General features: G+C 49.1%; 1 pseudogene; it reads right to left on the bottom strand.

Moving 5' to 3' along the window:
* Positions 1 to 11,207: 11,207 nt before the first annotated feature.
* Positions 11,208 to 11,386, bottom strand: LOC122945890 (annotated as a pseudogene).
* Between the last annotated feature and the right edge of the window lie 539 nt (positions 11,387 to 11,925).

Here is an 11,925-nt window from a genome sequence, read left to right as displayed (position 1 = left end):
CCTCTTTGGTTCTGCACAAGTATAGACAGTAGTCTCCCCGACTTTCCGGATTCCCTAAAGTATCGTTCCCCCTCAAAAAACACTTTTTGTTGTGCCTTGTCCGTCAAATAATTTTTCAATGTGCTTTTTGCCTGATCCAGTTGTCCTGTCAGTTCAGGGAGTTTCTTAACCATTAATTCTGCTTCTATTTCTTTTATCCTATCTGTCAGCTCTTTCTCCTGCTTTACAAAACCCCTTTTCAGTCCCTTTATTTTGCTTACCAAAATACCGCGTAGAAATGCTTTAAAAGCATCCGAAACATACCCTAAACCTGCTGACCCCAAGTTATGTTTCCAAAACTCCTCAATATCCGCCTTTATACCATGTTCATCCTTGATTAAATTAAGCCAATGTGGGTTCAATCGAAACTCTCGACTTGGTCGTCTAACACTTGTTTTAAACAACAGGGAAACGGGAGAGTGATCTGAGATGCTGTTTGTTTCGTATCTCATACTAGATATCTGGTTTACTAATTCTGAACTAACAAGTGCCAAGTCTATTCTGGACATTATTTTATTTCCCCGACTAAAGCAGGAAAACACGCGCTTATCATCATAGAGATGTCTCCATACATCTATTAATAAAAGTTCCTGCGCTACTTTCCCCAACTGTGATTGTTGCCCAGTCATATACTTGTCCTTTGGGGTCACGGAGTATCTATCTAATTCGCTATTCATTACGTTATTAAGATCCCCCATTATTACTATGGGGCATTTGCCCCGCAATTCTACATACTCCACCAGTCTATGGATAACCGTTAAGGAGAAGGGGGGGTATATACACAAAGGCCAAGATACAGAGTATACCATTCCACCAACAGTGAAGAAATACATATCTACCTCTCTCATCTATTTTCTGATCAAGTGGACGGAAGTCAACTTTATGATGAATATATACACTAACTCCAGATGAGTATGTAGAAAAACATGAATGATATTGATAACGGGCCCATTTCTTCGTTAAGAGATTTATCTTATCTTTTGTACTATGTGTCTGCATTAACCCTACTATCGCCAGGAGATGCCTGGTGACAGTATCAAAAACCATTACCCTCTTGACCCTATCTCCCAGAGCTGGATTTAAGTTTTTCTCCCTATCTCCCAGACCCTGAACATTCCATGTCATGATGCTACTCATTCGGATCTGTCACTTACTTTTCCTTAGCCTTCCTCCCTACTAAACCTCCCAAGACAACCATCCCCATCTCCCCCCCCTATCTGGTCGGCAGAAATCACACATTTCCCCCACCTCTTACACTCGGCCCCTTCCGGCCCCTACCCCGTACCCCCCGGAACCAATCCGGTGCCTTTCATGTTCCTATTCCTTTAGCATCCAGCCACTCCACTACCTCCTCTGGAGAGCCGAAAAACCTAGCCTGGTCACGGTATATTATGCGGAGCTTGGTAGGGTACAACAGGGAATATTGTATCTGAGCGTCGGCTAGTCTCTTCTTCACTTCTTTAAACTCGCGCCTTTTTGTCTGAGTGGCTCTAGAGTAATCTGGATATATCTCTATGTTATTTCTGTTAAACTCAATTGTCTGTAACTTCCTTTTAGTTCTCATTATTACATCTCTGTCCTTAGCACTTTGTATTTTAGCTAGGATTGCCCTCGGGGGGCCCCCTTTTAAGGGGGGTCTCCCTGGTATTCTATGGGCTCTTTCCACTGAGAACCATTGGGATAGAACGTTATCTTTAAAACTATCCTGCAGCCACTGTTGGATGAACCCCGTTGTGTCCTCTCCTTCCACTCCCTCGGGGAATCCCACTATTCTGATGTTTGATCTCCTGGACATATCTTCCATTATAGTAATTCTCTCTAGAAGGTTTTTTTTTCTCCGCGTCTATCCCTTCCACTCTTTTTTTTACTCCTTCTAGATCCTTTTTCATAGTTCCAGAGGATATCTGCAGCTCTTTCACCTTTTCCCTGACTTTATTCATATCCTCCTTAATAAAGGAGAGGTCCATCTGTACTGAGGCAATCTTTAAGGTCAACTCCTCCAGGCTATGGTTAGTTTTTTGCACCACGCCCAGGATTTCCTCCAGCTTGTTATCTACCAAGTTAATTCTTTCCGCCATCCCCTCTCCACTACCCGCACTCCTTTCCACCCCCCTAAGTTCCTCAGAAGCCGCCACTTCTCCACTATCCTTTTGACTTTCCTTATTGCCCCGCAGAGAACTCTTAATTTTTGGAGGCGATCTAAGATATTTCTCCATACTAGTTGTTACACTATTGCCCTTTCCCCCCCCCCCCCGGCGAGGAGGTGCCAGCAGATCTTCGATTTACACCCTTTGGGGGCATGACTGCAACCCCCCACCAGAAACCGAGGGCAATCTTACACAGCACACAAAAAAAAAAGCGTTAGCAAAAAGAGAAAGTCAATGCTTAACACTTAAATATAAATTACTGAGGTGGAAAGAGAATACGTAATGTAGTCCGTAGTTCATTTGGTTACATATGCATCCAACAAGAAATGCCCTCCTCCACAAAAAAAAATAAAAAATAATACAGTCAGCAGTCCATCCAGAGACATAGTAATTAAATATAAACTTAAATGTAATTGCTAAGGTGGAAGAAAAATGCAGTATAATCCAGAGTTCCTATGGTTGCATATATATCCGGCGTATCAGAACACTCATCCAAGGTAAGGTTTAAATCAGCAATTCATCTGGTTGCATACACATCTGGCGAGCAATCCACTCATTCCACAGAAGAAAATGCCACCTCCAGTTCATTTGATTATATGCATTGTAGGAAGGTGCAAGGGTCCGTCATTGACGGAAGGTACGTGTCACCGAGGTTCCTGGCCTCGGTGAGATAAGAACCGGTTATTTTATGTGTCAGCCGCAGCTAGTGCTCGCTGACACTGTTTATTCTTAGTGTGGCTGAAAAGTCGATCCGGGCCGGTTCTTATTGGGAGCAGCCAAAGAGCAGGGTGGGTGGCTGTTCCCCGCGTCCAGGCCAGGTTTTGGGCTGGGGTTTAAAAACCCAGCCAGCAGCTCAGCTGGGTGTGGTATGTTCCTCCAAGTGAGAGTGGAGCTGTGAAGGCTCTGTGTCTGTGGGAGCTGCATGAGAGCCACCAGCTGGAAGCCAGGCACCCTAAAGCCTGCTGTGGATATTCAGGTGACGTGGTTGGTTTGAGTTCTGTGGACTTTGGCAGTGTGAAAATAACATGAGGAATTTCTGTGGTGTGAATTAACACCAGGACTCAGCCAAGTGTTTGTGTTATTTTTTTCCTTGTTGTGTGAATAAAACACAGACTTTTGCTTTACTACCGTGTTGTTGCCTGTGTACTGCGTCCGCTTAACCTGCCTACCAGAGCGAATCCCTACAATTGGTGGCTTGGAGCGGGCAAGCGCAGTGAGGCTGGCGTGAACGCCGAAATATATATTTTTTTTCTCACGGTTGCATGTCATTTATCAAACCGGCTAGATTCAAACCGGGGTCAAGAGACAAAATGAAGGCTGTTATGAAGGCCCTCGTGGAAGCTAACCTGCAGCAACGCGAGGCTAATAAGCAGCAGCAGGAGACCAACCAGTTGCTGCTACAACATGTAATGGCATTACAGTCAGCAGGAGCAACCCCAAGCTTACACGATGCCCGGAAAGCAGTACGTGCAGCGATCCCTAAAATGACCCCCGCAGACGACGTCGAGACCTACCTGGCGATGTATGAAAAAGTGGCCACCAGGGAAAAGCTGCCCCAAGACCAGTGGGCTGAGATCGTCGCTCCGTTTCTGACGTCAGAATCCCAGCGGGTGTTTTTTGACTTGCCGGACGATCAAGCGGCCGACTACCCAAAGGTAAAGGGGGAGATTTTGGCAAGACTGGGGGTGAATGTGCTGGTCCGGGCCCAGCGGGTGCATCAGTGGGGGTTCAACTCGGCAGAGCCTGTGAGACCCCAGTATTATGACTTGCTTAACCTGTTACAAAAGTGGCTACAACCTGACGTGTTGAGCCCCACTGCTATGTTGGACCGGTTATTAGCAGACAGGTTCTGGAGGGCTCTGCCACCCCCTCTCCAGCAATGGATTGGCCAGGTCTCCCCAGGGAATGCGCTGGAGATGGTCGACCTGGTGGAGCGCTATGAGGCTACCCGGAACTTACAGGGGGGTTCTGTTGGGAGGGGGGCAGTCAGATCCCGTAACTCTCCACCCCGGACCCAACAACCGGTGCCCATCAAACCTGCCCGGGATATAACCCCTGTGGACCCCGCTCCAATAATCTGCTGGCGGTGTCGGGAGCCAGGTCATGTACGAGCGGACTGTCCACGTCAGGGGGAACCCATGGACACAAACTGTGGCTTCCGTCAATCGTTATATGCCAGGAAACTGTGTGCAGTGGGTGCTTCGGAGTCTCTGAACCACCTGTGCCAGGTTGAGGTGGGAGACACTCCAGCGGAGGCTCTGTTGGACTCAGGAAGTCTGGTGACCCTGGTAAGGGCTTCCCTGGTACGCTCCGCTGAGTACACCGGCCGTAAGGTTGGAGTCATGTGTATCCATGGGGACTTAAAAGACTATCCTACTGCTATGGTGTCTCTGTCGACGGTTTCCGGCCGGTGGATCCACGAGGTGGCTGTTGCTAACCACCTCCACTATGAACTTATAGTAGGGAGAGACTTCCCGGGTTTCACGGCACTGTGGCCGGTTCCGAGAGTGACTGATATGCATGATACAGGGGTAACCCTAGCAGAATGGCCTGGCTCAGGGGGGAGACCAGAACCCTGGGAACCTGAGTCTAAAGGTCCCGCTGTAGGGGTGACCGCCACTTCGGTGGAAGAGGAGGAGACAACCCCACTGAGTGTAATGGTGGGAGACATGGAGGACTTGCCGCCGGGGCCTGAGCTGGCAGACCTCAATGTCTCCGGGGATAATTTTGGTACCGCGCAACACCGGGATCCAACCTTGTCCCGAGCCTGGGAAAATGTGCTAGTAATAGATGGTGAACCACAACAACCAGGGGCAGAGTCGGTGTTCCCCCGTTTTGTGGTCCATCAGGATATGTTGTATCGGGTAAACCAGCTGCGAGGTGAATCCATTGAACAGTTAGTGGTGCCTCAGGCTTATCGCAAACTTGTGTTAGAGTTAGCACACCAGCATGTTCTCGGGGGTCATCTGGGAATGCAGAAAACACAGGACCGGATACTACAACGGTTTTACTGGCCCAGTGTGTTTAAAGAGGTGGACGACTTCTGTAAGTCTTGCCCGACCTGCCAGGCAACTAGCCCCCAGCACCTTTTTCGCAGTCCCTTGGTACCCCTTCCGATCATTGAGGTACCGTTTGAGCGAATCGCTATGGACCTAGTAGGTCCTGTACCAAAGTCCGCCAGGGGACACCAACACATCTTGGTTGTCCTTGATTACGCTACTCGGTACCCGGAGGCAGTGCCACTGCGACATACTTCTGCGAAACTTATAGCTAAAGAGCTAATGGAGATGTTCTCCCTAGTGGGGCTACCTAAAGAGGTCCTGACTGACCAGGGGACCCCTTTTATGTCCAAGGTCATGGGGGAACTCTGCAAGTTGCTGCGTTTAAAACAGTTACGGACGTCCGTTTACCATCCACAAACGGATGGACTAGTGGAAAGGTTTAATAAAACTCTAAAAACCATGTTAAAAAGGGTGGTGACCAAAGATGGAAAGGATTGGGACCTTCTTCTGCCTTATCTCATGTTCGCAGTGCGAGAGGTGCCCCAGGCCTCTACTGGGTTCTCGCCCTTCGAATTGCTATATGGCAGACATCCTCGTGGCTTGTTGGACGTAGCCAAAGAGGCATGGGAAGAACAACCCACTCCGCATAAAAGCGTCCTGGAATATGTTACCAAGATGCAACAGCAGATAGAGACCGTTTTGCCTCTTGTCAGGGAACATATGGAGGCCGCTCAGCGAGCCCAGAGTCGGATCTATAATCGGCAGGCTCTGGTCCGGAACTTTAACCCGGGTGATCGGGTTTTGGTTCTGGTGCCGACAGTGGACAGTAAGTTCCTAGCCAGGTGGCAGGGGCCCTACGAGGTACGTGAAAAAATAGGAGAGGTAAATTACAAAGTACACCAGCCGGGGAGGCGAAAGCCGGAGCAGGTTTACCATGTTAATTTGCTAAAACCCTGGAAGGATAGGGAAACCTGTATGGAAGACAGCCCGCGACCGGGCTTTCTTGGACAAGAGGTTCCGGCTCCTGAGTCTGATGCAAGAGAAGCGGTTGCCACAATAAAAATTGCTGACAGCCTCTCCTCTAAACAGGCTCAGGAAACCAGGGAGTTTGTTAGTCGGAACACTGATGTGTTCTCAGACCTCCCTGGACGCACTTCCGTAGTCCAACATGACATTGTCCGGTTAAAAGCATATCGAGTACCCGAGGCTCGGCGAAAAGCCATCTCGGAGGAAGTGCAACTTATGTTGCGGCTGGATGTCACTGAGGAGTCTAAAAGTGAGTGGGCCAGTCCGATAGTATTAATACCCAAGCCAGATGGGACATTGAGGTTCTGTAATGACTTCCGCAAGCTTAATGAGGTGTCCAAATTTGACGCGTATCCCATGCCCCGAGTGGATGAGCTTATTGAAAAGTTGGGCCAAGCCCGGTATTTTTCTGTGTTAGACCTCACCAAAGGGTACTGGCAGGTACCCTTGACAGAGGCTGCCAAAGAAAAAACGGCTTTTGTCACGCCAGAGGGGCTTTATCAGTACAAGGTACTACCCTTTGGTCTACATGGCGCTCCCGCCACGTTTCAAAGGCTAATGGATATTATACTCCGTCCACATCGTCGATACGCTTCGGCGTACCTGGACGATATCGTTGTCCACAGCACCGACTGGGAAAGTCACCTACCTAAAGTACAGGCTGTAGTGGACTCCCTTAGAAAGGCGGGACTAACAGCTAACCCAAAGAAATGTGCAATAGGGTTAGAGGAGACTAAATACCTTGGGTATGTCATTGGACGTGGAGTCATTAAACCCCAAGTGAGCAAAATGGAGGCGATACGGAATTGGCCCCGACCTGCTACCTCTAGACAAGTAAGGTCATTCCTGGGAATGGTGGGCTATTACATGAGGTTCGTTCCCCATTTTGCCACTTTAGCGGCTCCATTGACAGGGCTTTTAAAGGGACGGAAGTCCGTGATAGTCCGCTGGAATGACCAGGCGGAAGAGGCTTTCTCCGCTTTGAAGTCGGCCCTGTGTGGGTCCCCAGTTTTGGTGACGCCCGACTTCAAGAGGGAATTTGTGGTCCAGACTGATGCCTCCGAAGTAGGCCTCGGTGCTGTACTGTCTCAGGAAGTCAACGGGGAGGAGCATCCCGTTGTCTTCCTCAGCCATAAGCTCACCCCAGCGGAGACCCGGTACAGTATAGTGGAGAGAGAGTGCCTGGCCATCAAGTGGGCACTCGAGTCTCTCCGCTATTATCTGTTGGGGAGGAAATTCCGTCTGGTGACCGATCACTCCCCTCTCAAGTGGATGAGCCAGGCCAAATAGAGGAATGCTCGGGTCACCAGGTGGTTCTTATCGCTGCAAAACTTTAAATTCACAGTAGAACACAGGGCAGGCCGGTTACAGGGAAACGCGGATGCCCTGTCCCGAGTACACTGTCTGGCGTGTGTTCACCCCCTCAGGGTTGAACAAAGGGGGGAGGTATGTAGGAAGGTGCAAGGGTCCGTCATTGACGGAAGGTACGTGTCACCGAGGTTCCTGGCCTCGGTGAGATAAGAACCGGTTATTTTATGTGTCAGCCGCAGCTAGTGCTCGCTGACACTGTTTATTCTTAGTGTGGCTGAAAAGCCGATCCGGGCCGGTTCTTATTGGGAGCAGCCAAAGAGCAGGGTGGGTGGCTGTTCCCCGCGTCCAGGCCAGGTTTTGGGCTGGGGTTTAAAAACCCAGCCAGCAGCTCAGCTGGGTGTGGTATGTTCCTCCAAGTGAGAGTGGAGCTGTGAAGGCTCTGTGTCTGTGGGAGCTGCATGAGAGCCACCAGCTGGAAGCCAGGCACCCTAAAGCCTGCTGTGGATATTCAGGTGACGTGGTTGGTTTGAGTTCTGTGGACTTTGGCAGTGTGAAAATAACATGAGGAATTTCTGTGGTGTGAATTAACACCAGGACTCAGCCAAGTGTTTGTGTTATTTTTTTCCTTGTTGTGTGAATAAACACAGACTTTTGCTTTACTACCGTGTTGTTGCCTCTGTACTGCGTCCGCTTAACCTGCCTACCAGAGCGAATCGCTACAGCATATATGTCCAGCGAGCGGTGTGTTCCTCCACAGGAAGCGCCCAAAGAAAAAGAAAAGACAAGAAAACAAGTCTGCCTTCCTCTTTTCAGCCCCCTGACCCACAAAAAGGGGAAACAAGATGAGCAGGCTCATAAAGTTAGATGGGGCTAATCCTATATATTAGGTACCGGGGGCTTGCAGATGTGTACTGGGATCCCCCCTGTTTCTTAAAGAGAAGACTTGCGGGTATATGCTTTAGTAGCTTTTTTTTTTTTTAAGGCATAAGCAGGCCCTAATGTCCACTGTTTTTAATTTTCGGTGCTCTCTGCGCCCGAATATTCAGAGTTAACCACAACATAAGACAGTACCTGCAGTTTAACTTCCGTCCCTCTTCTCTTCTCTTTTCCTTCCTTCTTTCCTCTCCTCTTTCTCCTCTCCGCCAGCCAGCAGAGGAACTCTCGTCCGGGATTGCTCACCTCTGAGAAGGTGAGACCGAGCCAATCATGAGGAGGCTAGCAGCAGGGCTACTGCAGCACCATAGTAGATCCTTCGCGCCTGCTTCCTTAACGAGGGCCACCACGTCTCAGACCCCTGCTGCTACAGCTCCAGGGCATCCCAGCAAGACCGTGTGTGGAGCGCTTCAGACCTTCAGACTCCGCGACATGACACACGGCAGCAGCGATGAAGCAATGAAGCCCTCTCATACCCCCCTACAGGGGCTCCTAGGCGGCCGTCGGACCGGCGTTCTCAGGCCCTGCTCGATGCGCTGCTAGCGTACGAGCCCTTCGGCCCATGGTACCCGGGGGCGGGGAGGGGGCGGGAGCATGGCACGTCGGCGTCTTCACGTCATGCCGTTACGCCTGTTAAATCACGCATTTTAAATCAATTAAAGTGACACTGGTCAGATTTGCAAAAAAATAGCCTGGTCCTTAGGGTGAAATAGGGCTGTGTCCTTAAGGGGTTAAGGAGGTGACAAACCTAGTCAGTCGCACTGAAGGCACCATCAGCGACATCATCCAATTTGTTTTCTTCCTGGAGCGCGCCCTGCGAAGAGTGCTGGATCAGGCCGTAGATGAGCGTGAAGAGTAAGAGTTGTGGTCATCATCACCACCAGAAACAGCCTTATCAGCATCGCTTGCTGGACCTGCGACAATGCTGGAAGAGGAGTCTGAGGAAGAGGAGTCAGAGGAGGAATGTGGCTTTGAGGAGGAGGAAGACCAACCACAGCAGGCACCCCAGGGTGCTAGTTGTCACCTATCTGGTACCCGTGGTGTTGTACGTGGCTGGGGGGGATGAACAGACCTTCAGTGAGATCAGTGAGGACGAGGAACGGGACATGAGTAGCTTGGCATTCAACCTTGTGCAAATGGGGTCTTTCATGCTGTTGTGCCTGTTGAGGGACCCTCGTATAAAAAGGCTGAAGGAGAACGACCTGTACTGGGTGGCCACGCTACTAGACCCCCGGTATAAGCAAAAATTGCCTGAAATGTTACCGAATTACCGGAAGTCGGAAAGGATGCAGCAGTTCCAATATAAATTAAAAAGTATGTTTTACACAGCGTATAAGGGTCACAGCACAATGGGAATCTAACAGGGGAAGAGGTGAAAGTAATCCTCCTCCTACCACAACCACTCCAGCAAGGATAGGACGCTTTACAGACGTGTTGTTGATGGAGGACATGCAGAGCTTTTTAGGTCCTACGCATCGCCACAGCCCTTCGGGGTTCACCCTCAGAGAACGACTTGACAGACAGGTAGCAGACTACCTCGCCTTAACTGCAGATATCGACACTCTGAGGAGCGATGAACCCCTTCTCACTACTGGGTGTGCAGGCTTGACCTGTGGCCTGAGCTATCACAATTTGCGATAGAACTTCTGGCCTGCCCTGCTTCAAGTGTCCTGTCAGAAAGGACCTTCAGTGCAGCAGGAGGTATTGTCACTGAGAAGAGAAGTGGCCTAGGTCAAAAAAGTCTAGATTACCTCACCTTTGTTAAGATGAATGAGGCATGGATCCCAAAGGGACTGACAGTGGGCGATACATTAGACTAAAAAAGGCCTGATGAGATGAGCTGCCTTGGTCCACACGCTGCTGTATTTTATCTCTGTATGACGGTTGACTTGCGTGACTTATCCGCCACCAAATAGGGCTCAATCCGCAATGTCTTAATGCACTTTCTGCCTTGAATACATCATTTTTTCTGGCCTCTGGTGCTGCACTGTGGCTGCAAAAACAAAACAAAAAAAAGGCACATTCATGTGTCAATTCCCCTTCGTGATCGTTACCTTGTTGTGGTAAAGGGGCTTGCGTATCACAATGAAGCGACCACCTCTATGAGTGTGTTGGCAATGGCAATGTTGGCACACCCCAGATGATAAGGTTGTTGCTTCATTGTGAACAGACCAAAAGCGATCGGCTGGATAATTTTGCACAGAAAAACATTAATTTTCTTTGTGATCATCTAAGGTGATCATTAAAGCCTACTAGGCCAACAATGGGCCCACACTGCAGAATTATTGTTTTCTGGGTCACTTAACTGTCACTGAACTAACTTAGCACGACCATAGGCTTTGAAACAACCCCATCGCCTGCAATCTCCCAAATGTGCGCGCGAGCACAGTCATCACTACACCAAGATTGACGCATAGAGGAATAAAATTTATGTCATGAGTGTGTCAACTATTGACAAATCTTTGCGGTTGTCTAAAATCTATTCCATACACGTTCCCTAATAGGGGACGTAACAGGGATTAAACTGATAGGAATAGTACTACTTAACACACCACTCATATCTGGTGGCACAGTACATTGCACGGCACACGCGCAGTGCCCCAAATTGGAAGTAGGAGGACCAACCAAGCATCTTTTTCCATCTCCCGGTTCCTAAAATCAATTCCATAGACCGGCCCCTGATAGGGGACGTAACAGGGATTAAACTGATAGGAATAGTACTACTTAACACACCACTCATATTGGGATTGCATAGTACATTTCACGGCGCACGTGCAGTGCCCCAAATTGGAAGTAAGAGGACCGACCAAGCATCTTTTTCCATCTCCCGATTTCTAAAATCTATTCCATACACGTCCCCTGATAGGGGACGTAACAGGGATTAAACTGTTAAGAACTGATTTTTTTTTTTATTAAAAAAATAGAGGACAGCCTCTGCGGAGCTGGGTATTTTTTGGCCGCTTTACTGAACGCTCATGCACAATGGCTGTAGGCTCCTTTTGCGGAGGTGACAAACCTGGTCAGTCAAACCCAAGGCAACATCATCAACCTCATCCCATATGCGTTTTTTCTGGAGCGTGCCCTGCGAAGAGTGCTGGATCAGGCCGTAGATGAGCATGAAGAGGAAGAGTTGTGGTCACCATCACCACCAGAAGCAGCCTTGTCGTCTTCGATTGCTGGACCTGCGGCAACACAGAGAGAGGAGTCACAGGGGCACATCAATGACTGAACTGAGCTCTTTAAGAACTTTTGGGTGTACTCCATCTGGACCCGGAGCTGTGTTCACATTTACCTTATTTAACTTCTCTTGAACCATATCTACAGTTAGCCAATTGAGTATATCACTAGATATACTAACAGCCCCGGTGCCACATATATCAACTCCTTTCTCTTCTTTTGTATATACAGAGCTAAAAACAACTATTTAGGAACTCTGCCTTTTCCTTCTTTAGTGACTACCCCCGTCC

The sequence above is a fragment of the Bufo gargarizans genome, chromosome 8 (genome assembly GCF_014858855.1).
Source record: "Bufo gargarizans isolate SCDJY-AF-19 chromosome 8, ASM1485885v1, whole genome shotgun sequence".
Lineage (NCBI taxonomy): Eukaryota > Metazoa > Chordata > Amphibia > Anura > Bufonidae > Bufo > Bufo gargarizans.
Note: the sequence above shows the minus strand (reverse complement) of the source record. Positions and strands in the feature narration are given on the sequence as shown.